Below are 19,409 nucleotides of genomic sequence, written 5' to 3' on the forward strand. Positions count from 1 at the left end.
CATCAGTGAGAAAAGGCATAGCTACAGAAACTGATTAATACTTGTCCTCAAATTGCAGCTGTGTGTTTTTGTGTTTGGTGTTTTTTTTTTGTTGTTTTTTTTTTTTTTAACTAAATCTGCAATCCTGTTCTGGAGCCCAGGAACAGTACAGTACAGATAGTGTCTCTTTTCAGTCAATCAGAATTTTGATCTAACAAGCCTATCAGTCACTGCCTTTGCCAATGCCAGCGATCAAGATATAATCAGTACCACCACTCAGAAAAGGCTCAGATGCCCTGTTCTTGGAAAGCTGAGGTCTCTGCTCTGTACTAGTCTGTGTGACACTGTAATTGGTCTCTCTTTATTTCTGACTTCCAGTTAAGTACCTCTACTTGCTATCACTATCTCTCCACATACAGTGTGACAAGCATTCAGTATACTATCCCTTCTTAGTTAACCACACTGTTCTCCTTCAAATAAAGGAGTCAACTATTATGTATGCATATCAGGGAAATTAGTTTTCTGAATGTTCAAAACATTTAAGCTCAGTGACTTGAATTCACCACCTGCCTCAACTGTGGAACTGTTTCCTTTGCAACAATCAGACTAAAGAAATTGCTGATTAAAAACTCTAAGTAGGAAGTTCCTATGAAGTTCCTTTAAAAGAAGCTTGATGCTGCCAGGAAATAAAAAAAACAAATGAGATACTAATCAGATTCTACTTGCTACCTCAAACACAAGAAGGGCCCAGGGAACAGTTGTGGCCACTGCTCTTTACACCAGGAAAGGTGAAATGGTATTACGGAGATACAAGATTAACATTTTATCTTGACATTAAGTCAAGTCCAAGTCCTCCATTTTTCACTGCTCTTACAATTTCTAATACCTCTTTGAGCAAGTTTTGGATTTTTTTATTAAGCTTTTCGTAAGTAGCTTGTCCTACCTTCCCCTCACTACCTCTTCAACTAACATGAGGTCCTTGCGTCACTGTTTGTATCTGTTGCCATTGAAGCCTAACCTAATGAAGAATTTTAAAACACATTTATAGTTGCTAGTATTGTTTCCTGCTTTCCATGCTGCTTATACATTCTTGTCAAATACGTGCCAAACACAATACCAAATAACTATGGTTTCTGTTCAGCAAACCCTGAGCTGCTGCATACCTCCAGTTCCAGCCACTAGCAATGCTGAGCGTGTAATCCCAGCTTACACAGGCAAACACACACATATATACAGCACACATACATGGCCAGCCACACAGATGTACACAGACACAAACACTCAGCACTCACACAAACACGAGCAGTACCAATGGCCTCATCTTGTTCCCCTCACTGGCTGATAAAGATGAGAGTCTGTTAGTGGGAGATACATATGTACATATGTATCGTGTTTACATGGCAAGATTTTGGTCGCGGGTGGGCTACAGGGGTAGCTTCTGTGGGAAGACACCAGGCACTGCCCCCATGTTGGACGGAGCCAGTTTCAGCCTTCTCCAAGACGGACTCATCGCTGGCCAAAGCTCAGCCCATCAGTGTTGCTGGTGGTGCCTCTGCCTCCCTCAGCCCCCTCTGTTACAGCCTCCACAGACACACACACGCCCACCCCAAAACTACCACTGTCAGTTGACCCCCAGACCGTACAGTCTCTCCAGCAGTTGGCCTGGACCTGCTTGTCCCTCTGGTAGCCAACTCTTCCAGTTGTTTCACTCCAGAGATATACACATATACATGGCTTCCTAGCCACTTAAAACTTCTTGCCAGCTAGTTCAGGTTGATGTTTACTAGCAATCATGCACATGCTCCACTTGCTTGCACCACAGACATGCAGAGAGAGGCCTTCACCCACAAAAGTAGTCAGAAATGAAGTTTAATGTGAAGAGAGGACAGAGTGTGCTGACCAGGTTCACGACACGGCCTGACAAGTATACTGATCAACAACCCCTTTACAGGCAACCTGTCCCTTCTATCCCCTTATCCCTCTAACGGTGGTTCCTTCACAAATCATCTTGAAACATCCATTGCCTCCCCTGACCCCTACAATGCCTTTGGTTCCTTCCCCAGACTGCCCAAGTTGCATGCAATCACAAAATCTTCTTTCCTTCCACGTCCCACACCCCCTCAGCCTGTGAGATGGCCCAGACAGCCTTCACCATTACTAGACTCATCATGACGGGCGTCACCTCCAGAGCACAGGGCTGACGGTTCTCCTATGACAGCCCGCAGAGGAGCCTGCGCTGGGCCACCATTTCTCCAATGGTGTTACTGGGGTTCCCTAGCCTGCCACTGTGATCCCATGCTCCTTTCTGGTTGCCAAGACAAGCTTTTTATCGCACACTAATAGTTTATTTCAAACATTTCAGGCAAGACACTTTTTAAAATTATTATGTATATATAAATATCTACATTTTCGCTACTTGAGCTAAGTAATTTGTTACAAGTATTTCTGTTAGAATGTTTTCCGTACAGCTGAATGAACCATAACTGAGAAGACAATCAAATTACATTGTAGCATCATAATAAACAAAAGGTTAAAAAAGGTTCAGACAGCAAAAGCTAGATCTAGTACTGAACTCTTAATATACGTAATACCATTTACATCACCGTTCTTAAATATTAGATTAAATATTACTTGATTATTACACACATTTCTCTCAACTTAAATACCATGTTTTGGTCAAACACTAATTTTGCCTTTAAATTATTTTTTTAAAAGGATTTAATAAAGTACAAAATAAAAAAATAAAATGCAAATAACTTCACATCTGAATTAATGTACCTTTGTTACTGAGATACAAGCCTATCTTTGTTACTAGTAAATGTACAAAGCACAAGCCCCATGTGGTGCACTTAAACCTTCAAACTTCCATGCTTTGTCTAGGAAACTGCTAACGCCATGTATATTGAACTTCTTTTATAACAATGGCATCAGGTCCCACATGATTTGTTTTTTGAATCGGCCAAGTCACCATTAAATTCTTCTAAAATAAAAGATATGGAGTAAAGATAATACCTGAACTTTAAAGTAATAGCCTGTATGTAACATGTAGAATTTGTACACATATAGCCTAAAAGAAACTATGTGCAAAAATATAAAACTTGTTTTGTTTTTAAACTAAAAGATCGTTTGGTAGTTCACATTTTCCACATCCATATTATAACAACTCCTGGCTACTAATATTCCTCCCGCTTCCCACTTTAAGTGACAAAGTTCATAATGTGTTTGATACATGTAAAAACAACCACAATCAGTGCCACATCTCCAAGAGAACTTCCAGTCAGCAGCAACATATGTGTGCAATTAACTCACTGGCATTTAGACTAAAAAACCTCAGAGCTGCAATAGTATAGTTTGTTTGTTTTTCCACACTGCAGTTCTCAGAAATTCAAAGACGTCATCTTGCAGAATACTGACAATAATGAAAAATTTCTTTTCTTTCTGATTTACATTATCTAAACACCAGAGAGACTACATGAAACATTTTGGTATTGTTTCAGTTCACTATCTGTCCAGACACCTTTAGAAGGTAGTACACTTTGTGGGCACACTAAGGAAGTTTATGAAGAGGTTTTAAAGGGGCGAGAGGAAGGAAATTATGCGTTTAATAGCCACGTGTGCAAACATACATGTACACATCAAAATAAGCAGTTTAAGAAAGGATCTCAATATGAAGTGAGAGCCCGGATAGATGTGCTGGTGGATTAACAGAAATGGAAGACTATCTCAGCCATCTCCCTGGCCATAACATTGAGAAATCTCAGAAGTCGTCTGGCCGCATGGGTCTAAAAGATGACCAAGTCTACGAGGACTCCTAGATTTCAGGTCCACATACCCATGAGAAATGATAACAGTGTTTCAGCCATTTTCAGTTTAAATTAGAAGCAGAATATTTAGGGGGAATTGTAAAATTCTATTCAAGTCAGAAGTCTAAGCAAAAGGAGAGAAGATCTGTAGATGAGAAATTTGTGAAGCAAATAAACAGTTCAAGCCATTTGAATTAACTCCCCAGTAACATGGTATAAAATAAAGACTGAAAGGAAACAATGCTGAGACTTTGGGACTCTTTACAGAAGGAAAGAGGATGGGAGGATGAGAATAAAGTGAAGACACAAAGTGATAATCTCAAATCTGCATACAAAGTTAGCCTGCAAACATGGTATACCTTTATCATGGCAGTATCAGACTGAATAGTACAAGAGTAAACTATGGATTGCATTTAATCTAGTGCAAGAAATTCATGCATCACATGGAATAAAACGACAGCTTTCAGGTGAAGTCTTTGGACAAGGATATCTTAGCTGAGCTCTATTTCTGGGAGCAGTAGGTGATCCATTGAGAATTCTCTATTATGTCATCGCCTTTATGCTCACTTTGCCCTTACGTGCACAGAAAAAAGTCACTAGAAAAAAGCACTAATAATGAGTTTACAGAACTATCCTTGCAGATAATTTTCCGCTTTCTTGTTGTTATTGCTTATGCGGTACACTTTATAAAGTTAGTATAAATGCATTAAGGAGTTAGCACATAGGTGCAAACTTTAAAAAAAATCAATTTAAAAGCAAAACTGGAACAAACATTAAAAAACAAAGATGGAATAAAAGCTTAGTTCACAGATGATAAACAATATCACTGTATCGCTGAAATTGTAGTGTTTGTTTAGTATGGGTTACATTCTCTCCAAAGACAGCCAAATATGAACACACACTTAAGGATTAAAAATAAAGCTATTACCAGTTTCTGATTTGGAGACATTATAACTCAGAAATATATATACAGCAGTAAAATTCTAATTCTCGTGATGTTCGTTGCTAGGCAACCAAGTTTTCTCACTAAACACCTCTTTCTGCACAGTCACGATTGACTAGTAGAATTGGTAGTGATTCAGAGAAAAGAGTGAAGCAAAATTATCTATATTTTGTTCATTAAGAACCAAACTGAAAGCATCTATTTAATATTGCTGATATTAGAACAGAAGGAAAACGTCTGCTCAGTCAGTAATAAAGTACTCTAATATTTATGATAAACACTACAGAATTATTTAACAATTACTATTCAAATGACAATGACTATTAAAGAGGTGGTGCTAGAAACACCTTATTTGAAGTCCGTTCATTTCAACAGGACCAAGAGAATCAAAGGCAGGGTGAAAGAATGGATTGAACAACTTCTTTTGGTCCCTTGTGACATTATATTTCCACCATCTCAGTGTGCCATGCCCTTCAAAGGGGCAATTATACGAGGCACACAGCTATTATGAGGAACAACCTTCAAATGAAAAATATTTTATTAGTTAACTCCTTTCATCAACTTTTATGCAGCTTTACTTGTTTTCTGTCATTGCAGATACTAAAACACAAAATTAAAGAATAAAACTAAAACCCAAGTATTTTCTCAAATGTCTCTCTCACCTGGATAATAAATACATCTGACAATGATTCTATAGGATTTATTTTAAAGGACGCAGAGGATTGTTTGTTTTCTCTTGTAGGTAGGTATGTATGTATGCAATTAGTAAGTGATTTTTTTTAAATAACACTTGAATTAAAAAAAAAAAAATCTAACTGAATCCTGACACATGAAATGGTAACATCCAGGGGAGTTCCATATGCACAGTGAGAAATAAATGCCACAAATTTCTTCTTCTGTGTTTCTCAAACTGTCAAACAAACATCTTCACAAGAATTAAAAAACCTGGCATGTATTTTATTAAGAAAATTAAGTTATTCACTCCATGGCTTCAGCATGAAATTTAGTGTCTTAGTACCTTAATATCTCTCTCTATGCTTCATTTCACTAACTTATCATTAGCATACTCCTCTGTATAGATTCTTCCCTGTAAGACAGGCATGCAGGAAGAGGCATCTTTCTGGAAGAAGGCTGTTCTAAACAATAGCCAAGTCTTTGATTATTGTGGCTATTTCTACATCAGCAGAAGCTGACTGAAATACACAAAGACATATATCCAAACTAATTTTCACATAGCTAGCTCAAGCACTGAAAGCAACCCAACCATAATAACATGGACTTCAACACAAACTGCGTAAACCCAGCATGATCCCAGGTTACTTGTTCTACAACACATGAATGAAAGAAACCCATTCTATCACCTTCACAACTAAACAACAGGTAGGGCTGGTATATTTAATATCTACTACAACTATACCTCGTGATTACAGCATAGACACTGTATAAGCCTACTAACACAAAAGATGACAACTTCCTGGTTACACACATATCAATTGTGGTAAATTAAGAGTCTAAAACCATGGAAAAAAATAGAGAAATCTTTTTTAAAACGATTGAGTATTCAGAAACACCACATCCAATTGGATCTTCAACACTGCAGTGTGCTACAGCACAGACTAGTGGTTACTTTAGAGACATGTTCTTGGAGTACATTTCAGTGATCTTTAGAAACTTCCCCAACACATGACTAGTTGCCATTTTAAAGACATTAAAATTTGGGCCTGCAGCACAAAAAACAAACCTCGAAATGCACTGCACAAGTCTTCAGGAATGTGACAAAACAGTATTTATTAGGCAGTAGTTATTGTCAGAGGACACAGAGAAAGAGCAGCTCAAGATGCAAAGATGGTACTGGACTTTGGATTAGCTCTTGATTTTGAAAGCCGCATTTCTACAGTGCTCATGAAAAAAGTGACACAACACAACATTGGTGTTTTCATGGCACTAAAGACACAACCTTCTTGTTGTATTCTTACTTCAGGAGCAGTACAGGTATTACACATTACTGCTTGCTGCTTCGAATATTTTCTGAGGTAGTGAACTATTGTATCTACTGAGAAAGAAGCACTTAAAGCTGACAAAGTATATGAGTCACAAAAATGGTAGCTTTTTCTCATTCTAATTATACAGTTAGGTGGTACACATCTGCTGGGACAGATTCACAACTGAAGAAAAGCAGAAAATATTCTAAAATTAACATCTAGGTATTTCGGAATGGATTAAAAAAATTGGAAGAGTTGCACTGCGTGACATTATGTGCAATTCTTTGTTTTGTCCTTAAGAAAAAGGGTTGGTGATTTGTAGCATTTTGCCTGTGTGTTTATACACCCTGAACCATTAGATTTCCATATTTATCATTATTGGAATATATTATACATGTATACCATAATAATACATAAGTTGTAATTCAACTGGAATTAATCACTTTCACCAATTTATTTTTTGAACCTTAGAATGAATTCTTTTCAGCATGTAACAAATGTTGTAGCTTAGCGTATTTAATTTTCATTTACTGTGTCAAGTGTTGCAAGATTGTAGGAAAACAGGATAAAATAGGCTTTGTAGAAAATTTTCCTATTTAAATTGGCCATTTTGAAATTAAAGTGACTCCAAAGTGTGATATTTTTGCAAAAATACAATATTCATAATTTGTAGTCACAGTTTCAAGTGCACCTCTCAGTAAAGTCAACAAGATCATATGACTAAGCACTCTGAACTTCTCTAGCAGGACCTGAAATAAAGAATTCTGTCCTTTTCTTCCTTTTAAAACTGTATTTTACATAGTTTTATTAAGACTGTCCTAAGAGCTTTTGTACTTAGCAAACACCACTCATATAAGCATCAAACCATTGACAGATGTATAGCATATATAGCCTGATATAGCTTCCATAAAAAGTCAAAAATACATACCAGTCACTCAGTGAAGGAAAACAAGTATATCAGGCTTTAACCAAGATAAAAGCAGCTAGCTTTTGATGCAAATACCTGGGATTAACATCACTTACAGTACTATGCTTGCTGAAGAGCGAGGAATCTTCCTTATTTAAAAGGAATACTCTTATTTTAAGATACTTAAAATGAACACATGTTCACATACTTTTTCTACTTTCTAATCTAATAAATTAAACCAACTCGTTTCGCCATTCTAGAAGAGATGGCCTAAACCAAAGACCTGACCACAGATCTGCAGCTCACTTACACGTTCAAAGACACGTATAATCAGTATTCCCAGAGTATGCACTAAGTCAAAAAGCATTTTTAACAGAAGCGTTAAAATGGCAGATCAGTTTTTAGTCCCTTGATAATTAGAGCCATATAAATGACAGCATTTTGATTCAGTTTAATGGATTTTTTCTTACCTTACTATGCAGTCAGTCTCAACACGTTAATGGGAAGTTTCAACACTGTCATTTTGATGAACAGAGAAACCTTAAATTTACATAAATCAAAGGCCTAATATTATGTAGTCTGTTATCAAGCCAAACTCGGAACAACATCAAGAAAAATATTTTACTTTTTCTACTAGTTATGGCTTCCATAAAATAAAACACTGATACACATTAAGTCGAAAATAAAGTATTAGCGGGTAACGCCACTAGCAAACACTTTGTCCCTAAAATTAACATTGAAACCACAACTGAAAGATAGCCTGCTGGCTATGACTGGTAATAATTTTTATTTAGAAGCTTCCTCCTTTCTGAGTCAATTCAGATGTAGTATTTTAAAAGAAAAGCAAATTTGCCATTTCTGTTTCTGCACCTGTGCCTCTTCCTCCCTTAACCACCTTTGGTGTGGAACAATAAGGAATGTGACTTAGCACACTTCTGTTATAGAGGCAAAGAGCAAAGGAAGATTTTCAGCACTGACTCACCAGTTAGGATGAATGTGATCATCATCACCACCCAGCCTTGAAAGGGATATTCTTTCTTAACAAACGCTGAGGGAACACTTGTAATGGTAGGAGAGGTTGAGCTGTGCAGAGAGGACTGAATTTGAGGAATCTACACACCAGAATATATAGAACTAGCAACGACTTTAGAAATACCAGTAAGCTTTACCTTTCTGATCGTCTGTACCTTTTGGTGCCTACATGTGTCCTGTTTACACAGAACAGTGACGGAAAGAACCTCACCATACACACACACACACACACACACACACAAAAATAGACAGATAGGTAGGTAGATAGATACATGTGTGTATATATACACACAAAAGTTCTGAATCTGTCAATGTATCAAACAATACATTTCACAGACCAATACAGAAAAGTGAAAGAGAGTTCTCCCTTCCCAAATGCTGCAAAACCTTAAGTCACACAGTTGCTGTTCTTCCTCACCAACTTCTAGCCCACTGTCCCCTAAACCTTTTTACCACAGTTGGCTCAGTGTAAAACGAATTATGAATGCTGTGCAAGAACTATGGAAATTCAGGGTCACTGCCAATGATGTGAGGTAAGCCACTGAGCCAGCAGATCCACTACTTTTCAGATTTGATGTATGAAAACTGAGATTCATGCAATCTTGCCATAGACTTTTAAACCAAACACCTAAGCTAGGAACCTACTCATCCAAGACTCTCCCTACAATATGAAGAGGCTGAGTGGCTCATGCATGCCAGCTGGAAAAGGTACTGGGTGGGTTTTTTTGAGGGGGGAGTTAGGGGAGCAATGTTTGTTTTCAAAACACAGATCAAGTTTACAATGCATCTCAAAAAAATAATTGCAGCTGTGCAAAGGGGAACAACATTCTGCAACACAAAGGCAAGAAAGAACCATCGTGGTAGACTAAAATATCTCATACAAGCATCACCATGCAAGAAAGTAATTGTGGAACCACCCCCCTAAGGACCTCAGTATCTCACTTTCCATTTCAACATTGCTGAATGCAAGCAATTGGTGTTTGGCTGGACTACTGAATAAGGTATCAGAGAGTGACAGTGCCATTCAGCAATGACAAGATATTCAGCTGAATTACATCTAAGAGTCACTACTTACTTCCCAGACAAAGTTAATGAGCACAACTCTGCCTTTTTATGGTCTTTTTATTTGAGCAAAATTAGATTAAATACTATGACAATTCTAGTGGTCAAGACTTTAAAAACAAACAAACAAAAAAAACACCAACCAACTTCCTGTATCTGCCACTGAGTTCCAGCAGGTTACAGAGTTACAGATCTTTTTTTGGCTGACCTTGATGAAAACTTGCTTGGTCAGCTTAGCTGAAATGGTACAGAGTTACTGTGCTCTTATGCCCAACCTCCCCATAAGCAAGACGCTAAACAGAAAGGCATGGCACTTTGCTGCATCAGAAATAAGACCTCAAAGAAGGTGTTCAGAACTTCATTTTTCTAACTCTGCTCAAACTGTAGTATTGGACATCATACACATTAGGTATCTGCCCTGGAGGATTTTCTGACAAGTTTAAAGAGTATGACTGACTGAACATCTGTGGCACTTTTCCATGGCTAACCTTTCATAAAGGATTCAGAAATTAACCTAGGGACCATTTCAGGCAACGCCAGGAAAAGAAAAACATGGTCCTGTTAACATACAACAAGGAAATGAGCAAAAGCATTTCAATTACCTAGAAATTTGAGAAACCGTGGCCACTTCTGACAGTCCAAACTAAAACCTATTAAACACTAAGGTCACAGTAGATTTGGAACATTAAATAAAATAATGTATTATTTGCTGTGCAAATATGCAATGAATCCCTAGGCCCAAATCTACAGCCTTTACCATGCGTAAACATGCAAAGAAGTCATTTTGCTTTGGTGATGACTACAAGATTTAATTCCACACATATGACAGAAACAATATCGTAGATTAGACAACCTGGTAGGAAGGTATCCATTTTCACCTCATTCTCAGCATATTGTGGAGTTTTGTTAAGCTGAAAAATTGTACTAAGAAACTACAATATCACCTCCATGTTCGAGGTACTTCAAATTTATTTCAGTAAATACTGCAAATGATCACTGATATCAGTATTAGACTACACAAAAAAGCAAGCTGTCTCTCACATTTCACATAAATAGAGGACTTGAAATCACTTGTGAAGGAGTCAACTACAAACAGAGTGTGAATTCAAAGGGACAGGATGGACATAGCCGGAATTAAAAATAGAGGAAGTGGCATTTTACCTGTTTCTTAAGATATATGATTTGCGTATGGAGTAAACCAATTTCTTGACCTAGAAAGAACAGGTAGTGTTGGGCACGAGCCAAGTATAAAGTACAGGCCAGAATTCTGAAGGGAAGGAAACTGAATATTTCTATTACATTAGGTATTCAGCCATACTGAGATCATGTATTTGCATCTAAAACCAAAGCAATACACTGGTTCTAATCCACATTCTGATAGGAAGCCGTCTGGTACTACCTACTCTGCAGATCTAAATGACTCATTGATGCTCTGGGAAGGAGGGGAAAAAAAAAAGTTGTGGTTGCAGCTAAGTCAAAGGCACATCAACGATGTGATGCACCTTACCATCTTAACTTACCCAGATTCTAATTTTGTAATTGAATATTTAGAACACCACCTTGATAGACTAAGCCAAATGTTCCTTTAACCAAAAATGTAATCCAGAAGCAATCTTTCAGAAACCTGAAAACGAAAGGGTATTTTGTTTCTAAGGATCTCGATATACTGGGTGCACCCTCACACACTATGCCATCCAACAGGAGGCAGGATGTGCTCAGCTGTTAGGACATAGACCTTTCGATAAACTGAAACAACCACTTCAGAAGCTACCGAAAAAATGTCAGAAGCAGAGAGAGACACCTCACTCAATAAGCATCACACAGTACCCTTTACGGAAAGCAGCAAGAAAAGCTTAAAGGCATCTTGTGACTTCATATTTTCACACCTGTTACCTTGCTTTTGCAAAAACAAAGACAGTCCGCTGCTAACTAGGTCTACTTTGAGCAAGGTGTTGGACTAGATGACTTCCTTAAATCCAATCCAAACCAATTATTCTTTTATTCTAAGATTCCTTCATTCTTATCATGACAACACTGCTCATTTCCAAGGTGAAGAAGCTGGAAAGTCATCTTCTGGAAGACAAGAGAAAAAAACCTACTGCTTTGCTTTCGAAAATGAAAACAGCAAATCCCTCTGCTCCAGCAGCTTCATCTCTCCCTTTCTAGAGGGAGATCTACACATGGACTAGGCCTAAGAGAGGAAGGTTTTTTGGTGCGGTGGGTTATTTTTTTTAGGGGGTGAGGTACTCTTCATTTTTTTAAATCATGACAACCTAGAAATCAGAAAAGTGAAAGACTTGGCAAAGAGTCTGAAATCAGTGTTTGATCTTTAAAAAAAAAAAAAAAAGGCAGGGGGGCAGAGAGGATAATTGCATGTGATTTTTAGTTTAAAATTCTCAGACTTAGTTTTGAGTTTCTACAATTTGGCTGAGGTGTCTGTGGGCTCATTAAAGAAGCTTATATGTTAAATTTCTTGTGGATATCGTTACTAAAAATAATTAGAGCCTAAACTTTTGGCTTTAGCCTAAGGTTGATACTCTGTCCCTGTTATAGCATTCCTCTCCAGACAGCTGAAATAGAAGTTGACTCAAATAATCAGAACAGATATTAATCTTGATGAGGGGACTCTCTCTAGACAGACTGAATGCGGAAAAAGAACTCTTACCTTTCAACCATGTAACCAACAAGCACCTTGGCCTATGCTAGGATTTGTAAATGCCTTTAGTTATACTGTACCATGATAACCTAATGAAAGTCTAGAAGATGCCCACAACAAACCATGTAAAGTCTAGGTTTTATTTTGACATGGTGATTCAACCTGCTTTGCTAACAAGCAATGTCAAAAATAACTTGTGTAAGAAAATTAAATACAACAGCTACCTTTAAACTTAAAGCTTAAAGACACTTAGCTAAGTACTTGTTTAAATATAGAAAGAACGTATATATTTGAATCAAAACTGCTGCTAATGAGGAGTTTTTCTTATTATGGCCAATCTCATGGAAAATTGTTCACCTCAGAACAGTAAAACTATATCTTAGGAGATGCTATACTGTTTAGCTCTGTACTCCCAAATACGTTTCCTAAATCTGAAATATATCAAATGCAATACTACATATCGTGGCATCAGAAAGCCTAGATTTGCAAAGGTGGTCATGGTATTCTTAATTCCAGGTAAATTATCTGTGTTACCGTGAATATATTGTATCAAATGTAGCTTATCAACAAGAAGGGACAATTCACAGGAAATTAAAAATCCTTCACTTCTGTTAATGTGATGGGGTTTTTTTTTAAATACCAGTATTATTACTCAAACATGCTTCTCATTTATAATGCCTAGAAAAAATATAGCCTTTTACAATAAACTTATATTTTGTGTAAGTTTATATCTAAAAAAATAGATATGAGATGGACAAATCAAGATACCAAACTAATTACAACATGGCAACACCTGGAAACTTCTTCTGAGTTTATAAATTGCATTTCCTCACCTTTCTAAGCCCTGCTTCTATAACTGACTTTACCTGCTGCCTTCCTTATCCCAAAAGCTCCAGTGCTTCTGCTCTTGATGTAACAGTAACAGTGCAAATGACAAAAGCAATTTGTTTGATATCTATTATTCACAGTTCTATAGTAGAATTGTAAGTGTTTAACAAAACGATGTTTCAGTCGCAAACCATAAACTGGCTAGGAAAGTCAAAAAGAGTAGATGTCTCTACAATGGAATAATTTGCATCAGAGAAGGCATCCAGAAAGATCAAAGAACAGAAAGCCAGAACTTACCTCATTCATAGCAGTTGACAGTAAGAATTTACTTTCTTACTAGTTCATCTGCATATAAGGTGTCATTGGTACCCATTCACCCCCTTAACACCTTTTGTTTCTGTTCTTTCTGAATATTGAGTTTGGACACAATTAGATTTTCTTTTTTTTAAAATACATCTTAAAGAGGTATTTCAAATGAAATTTACTTAGGAGGCTTTACAGATTGCTTCTATTAAAACTCGCTAAGCATTAAATCATTTTAGAATAGATCACAGGTCCAGAAAAATGACATTGAAGAAGAGACATATTCCAACAGCAGCTAAATTGTTCTAAATTTGAGGATGACCGTGACATTCCCGCTAACCCATTTTTCCAGCAAGAAGCAAAGATAATTTTAAGTGACACTAGCTATACACTTTTGAAATATACTCTTCTGTTCTACATACCATAGTCCATTTATAACATCTGGCGAGCAAAAGATACATCTCATCAATAAAGGATACCTCCCATACAAAAATGACTACTTGACAGACACATCCATTTCAATAAACAAACATACCAAGCATAAGAAATCAGATGGATCTGGAAAGCCGCACCAGAACTACTGATATGCATAATGGAAGTTCCTAAGTGACCAGTATTTTCATTTTCTTTCTTTCTGTTCCTACTTCCCATTTATGACAATACACGCTAATCACCAAAACACATTGCACCGATTAAGAAAAAAACAACATAAAATAGTACCAAACGTATCTCAAGAAACCTGAATTAATTTAGATCCACATTTATCAACTTAAGACACAATTCTGCTGTTTGCTACCTTGCAAAGGAAATATACAGCTCTTGTGAAATATAGCCTCCAAAAGATTAGACGACAATTAGAAAAGCAGACACCTACGAAAAACAACATTTTCAAATGAACCGAATAGAAAAAGTATCTCAAACCTCATGTATGCAGCAGTAAGCTATCGGCTCCTTATCCACATTTGCACTACAACGCAAAATGGAAGGATACACGCAGTGACCATCAGGTACCCACTACAGAATTCCTATTCGCCACCTCGCTTTCGTTAATGCAAGTTTCTTGCTACCCTTCTTACGGCCGGACACTGAACACCTTCCCAAACACCGCGCTCACGCAGCCTTCGCAGCCGCCCCTTGGCACTTCTAATTACCAGAGGACACCAGGCGAGCTGCCCGGCCCCACGCCCGGCCGCCCAGGCCATGCCGAGCGCCCTACTGCAACGGCCGCCCGCACCGACAGCACGCGCCCGCAGGAGCCCCCGGAACAAGACCAGGCCCCCGACAGGCCCCCTGCCCCCCGCCCAGACGGAACGCCTCCGGCAGCGGCCCCGTGGAGGGGGGGGGGGGGGATGGGGAGTGGGGGGGGAAAGTGGCCGCCGCCCCGCCTCCCGCCCCACCTCCCGCCCCTCCCCGTGTGCGCGGGGCGGCGGGGGCGCCCCTAGGCCAGCGGCGCGGCCCACGCCGGCGCGTGGCAGGGAGAGGCGGCGGTCCGCTGCGAGGCCAGGCCGCGCCGGGCCTCGGCGGCCGCCAGGCCCACAGGCCGCCCGGCGGGGCGGCAGGAGACGCCCCGCTAGCCGCTCCCAGCGCGCAGGCCACCCCCTGCCGGGCCGCGGCGCAGGCGCCCCCCACCCCAGGCCGACCCTCGCCCTCCCTCACCACCCCACCCCGCTCCCGGCCGGGGCCTCACCCGCTGTCGTCGCTGCAGACACCGCCCGCGGCTCCCTGCGGGGTCTGGCGGCGGGGCGGCGAGGGGCGGCGGGGCTCGGCGCGGCCGCGGCACGGGCCCCACTCCGGCCGCTCCCGCTGCATGGAGGGGGAAGGGCAGGCCGGAGCGAGGGGAGAGGAGGAGGTGGAAGTGGAGGTAGAGGAGCACGGCCAGGGCGGGGTGGGAGGTGGACGTTGTGGGAGCGGGGCTCAGCGCTGGCGGGAGCGCGGGGGCCGCTGCCTGCGCCTCATCCCTGCCTGCGCCTCAGCCGGGCCAACGCCGCTGCCGGGCGCCGGGCGCCTAGCAACCGCGCCCAGCCCCCGCTGCTGCAGCCGCCCGGCTCCTGCCGGCGCCCCGCGCGCTCCCGAAGGCAGCGCACGCGCAGCCTGGGCGCGGCGGCGTGCGAGGTAGCCTTCCCCCTCCTGCCTGGCGCGGGGGCGGTGCGGACGCCTCCCCCTCCGCCCGCCCGCAGGGCCGCGTGCGCGTGCAGGGGGCGGAGCCGGCCGGGGCGCGAGCGTGCGCGGCCGTCCCCCGCCCGGCGCGTGCCCTGGAGGGCCGCGGACCGCAGCGCGCGGGGCGGGGCGGGGCGGGCGCTCCCGCCGCGGTCCTTTGCTCGGAAGCGACGCCTTGCTTGCTGCTGCTCCAGGAAAGCACGGGCGATGGGGGAGAGCTTCCCACCGCCTTGCCCCCGGTGGACATCTAGCCCCCCTCGCTAGAACAAGGTGGGGAGCATTAGGGAGGGCAGAGGATGGCAGGTGGCATTGCTGAAAATACCAATACTGTATACAAAATACCGAAATACCAATAAAAGGGCAAAGTACCAATGCGTTGGTGAAAATAAGAATAGAAACCAATACTGGTTTTCACATTTTTGCAGATTACGGGATGAAACAAAGGGCGTGGCTGAATGCAGAGATCACAGAATCACAGATTCACAGGTGGGAAGGGACCTCAGGGATCACCTAGTCCAACCTTTCTAGGAAGAGCCCAGTCTATATATTTAGGCCCACCTTTGGAATGAGCCAAGTTTACACAGGTACTTAAACCTTTAGCTTGCTGGGATGCTAATGGGTGGTCTTACACAGCACGTACTGAAGGATTAACACATTCGTAAATACTTCAGGCTTTGTGTAAATTTGACATTCAAAGATTAGGTCCCCATAAGATTTCAGGGCTAGCGTGTAGTTGCTTCCTATCAGTTTCAGTGTTGCTGATGACTGTCTTCGGCTTCCCAAAGCTTCCTGAAACCACGATCAGCTTTCCTTTAAAATGTGAAGTGGGCTGTACAATTGGGGTGGCGCAGTTATAGGAAAAAGCCTTGCAAATATGACTTGGGTACATTTTGAAGGCTCAAAACCCCAATGGGATACAGAAGGAATCCATTTCCATTTTTAACACTCAGGAACTGAAAGCAAATTTCACAATTTAGGATGCACCATTTTGACTCATCCACTTTATGATGTTTAGGTTTGACAACGTTGCTACCTATTCTACTCACGGTGACCTGTATCGAATCCAGCAGTACGTTAGCCGACGTTCAGTCCCGTTGTACGTTTTGCTGGAGGATCTCCTCCGTTAGTCTTTATTCTTTAATATTTCTTTAAATGCTATTTGTTCATAAAACATGTTGCACACCTTTTTTTTGTAATAGATTATTCAGTTGGAAGGGACCTACAACAATCACCTTGTCCCAACTGCCCGACCAATTCAGGGCTGACCAAAAGCTGAAGCATATTAAGGGCATCGTCCAAATCCCTCTTAAACACTGTCAGCCATGGGGCATCGACCACCTTTCCAGGAAGCCTGTTCCAATGTTTGAACACCCTCTCGGTAAAGAAAGGTTTCTTCATGTCAAAGTCGAACCTTCCCTGATGGATGCAGCTTCGAGCCGTCCCCACGCGTCCTGTCCCTGGATCCCAGGGAGAAGAGCTCAGCACCTCCCTCTCCACGTCCCCCCCTCAGGCAGCTGCAGAGAGCCATGAGGTCGCCCCTCAGCCTCCTTTTCTCCAAACTAGGCAAACCCAGAGTCCCCAGCTGCTCCGCACAGGACACCTCGTCCAGCCCCGTCACCAGCTTTATTGCCCTCCTCTGGGTGCGTTCAGGCACCTTAATGTCCTTTTCAGGTTGTGGGGCTCAGAACTGCCCACTGCTCAAGGTATTTTAATGCCAATCCTTAACAAATTTTCACCTGCCCTCATGTCTCCAAGTTCCCCCAGCCAGCTGGGCAACCTTATGAAATACTAAATGTCTGAGTTTTGTCATCTGCAAGATGGAAATGATACAGGTTGACTGCTTTAACTCACTGATATTTGTCTGTAAGGATGTAACAGATACTCTGATGAAAAAAATGCAAAAGTTGACAAAATATGCAATATTACTATATAAGTAATTTTTGTTATATAAATTAATCTGTCATACTGACTGGTTTTAAATTAACTCCAATGATAGTTTGTTATATCAGGACACTCTTTATAACATGTGTCAAGTTTTCTGTAAATAACATTGAAGAAATGTCCAAACTAAACATCAGTATACTTTTGTTAGGGTCATTTCTTCTGTATCCAGATTTTGTTTGTTTGTTTTAAGAAAATAGTGAGGAACTTAAAAAGGAAGGGAATATACATTAACATGTTATATCTAGCATATACTGAGAAAAGAAAGAAAAATTTTCATAATTGCATCCAGTCTTGTAGAATTTATTGCTCTAGCTGGAGTGATTACCTGGGGGGGGGGGGGGAAGTAATCCTTGCAGCTGGAATTGTTCTGTACTGGATTTGTTGTCACAATGACAAGGCCGTTACAAACAGATGTTAGACCATTAAATGCAAATGGCTAATTTTCTCATGCAATAAAATTCAATCCTGTGCTCGATGAAGTAAGGGAGTATCTTAGCATTGATTTAATTCTTCAAAATACTGCCCCTTATTTTGAAATGTATCTGCCTATTAGCTTTTGGTTGAGAAAGGGTCAAATAGAAACAAGGTTGAATTTGTCAGGGTCAGCTGAAAGATTTTTTTTCAATGGCAGTTTTGTGCTTAAGTCCCTTAGCTCTCTGGAAAGTCTAATCAGTGTGCTGGGGAAAACTGATTGTTATTTGGATCCCACATATCAAAATTTATAAGTAGCAGCAGAATAGACAGTAAATGTCAGTGCAGTAATTTCAGATCTTAGAAAGAACTGTCAGACCCATTTTGTATACGAGGAAACACAGAGTCATTAAGACACTTGACCAAAGCCATGAAGTGAAAGTTGAATGCTACCAATCTGAATGTGCTTGAACTGCAAGTATTTGCATCAGAGCTGAAAGAGCGATCCTGACGACCAGACCCCTGGCCGTCTGCTCTACCCTCAAAGCAACATGCCTCACAATGTACTGATTCTTGACTTTGCAATCTGGAAAAGGATTTTCATCTCTAAAAAGACTAGGGATCTCACAGTGTACATCTGTCAGAATACTGTCAAATCTCTCCAGGGTACATTGTGCCTTTTCCTCACCGTGTTACCTCAGCTGATAGCAGTGGTGAAAGTACGTTCTTCCTTCTTTTTCCTCTATCACTTCTTCTGCTGAAAGTTACACTGAAAAAAATATTCAGAAATTTGGCAGCTAATAGCAGAAGCAGTATATAAAGGGCTGTATTCTTCAATGGTGGGGAGAAAAAATGCCACTACTTTAGCAAAACCAGGGAGACTTGAGAGGACACAGACAGCAAAGAAGATTCACAGCAGTTCAAAGGCAGGGAAGAGAGCACTAGAAAATAGACATGCTGGTTCCACAACTGAGACACACAGAGGATATGTCACCACAGCAGGCACTGATTTCTTGTGCATGCTGAGCCCAAGCTAATTGCATGCTCCAGAAGACTACTATTTATCTAGAGTCTGATTTAAAACTTACTGAAAGCAATGGGAATCTACCTACTGATATGAAATACAGCTCAGCTCAAGCCTTCATTTCTTTTCAATGCTTTTAAGTGTTGTTTCTTCCCCTTATTATTCTGCACAGCAAATTATTTGTGGTTTTGTACAAATGATGAAATTTGTGTCCCTGTATTGTTAATTACTTTATACGACACCTACCACACCTTACACCCAGCTGGTTTTTGACCCTTATGCATATGAGCACAAGTGGTAATTCTTTGATCTTGCTTTTATATAAACAGATGTGTATCGCAGCGATAAAGCAAAAAATTAAACTCTCATTCTTCTGGG

The 19,409-nt window shown here is 40.8% G+C and overlaps 1 protein-coding gene and 1 long non-coding RNA gene across 2 annotated transcripts in view; one reads left to right on the plus strand and one right to left on the minus strand.

Moving 5' to 3' along the window:
• The window catches only part of ZC3H12B (zinc finger CCCH-type containing 12B), a 30,911-nt gene extending 15,456 nt beyond the window's left edge, over positions 1-15,455 (minus strand). The window contains exon 1 of the mRNA XM_075106545.1: positions 15,183-15,455. The gene's annotated coding sequence lies outside the window, so the exon portion shown is untranslated. The remainder of the gene's footprint in view (positions 1-15,182) is intronic.
• On the plus strand, positions 15,270-16,926 carry LOC142063150 (uncharacterized). The gene is made up of 3 exons (XR_012662651.1): positions 15,270-15,356; positions 16,078-16,138; positions 16,852-16,926. It is a non-coding gene; the product is annotated as an uncharacterized LOC142063150 (long non-coding RNA).
• The last annotated feature ends 2,483 nt before the right edge of the window (positions 16,927-19,409 follow it).

The sequence above is a fragment of the Phalacrocorax aristotelis genome, chromosome 11, assembly GCF_949628215.1.
Source record: "Phalacrocorax aristotelis chromosome 11, bGulAri2.1, whole genome shotgun sequence".
Classification (NCBI taxonomy): Eukaryota; Metazoa; Chordata; class Aves; order Suliformes; family Phalacrocoracidae; genus Phalacrocorax; species Phalacrocorax aristotelis.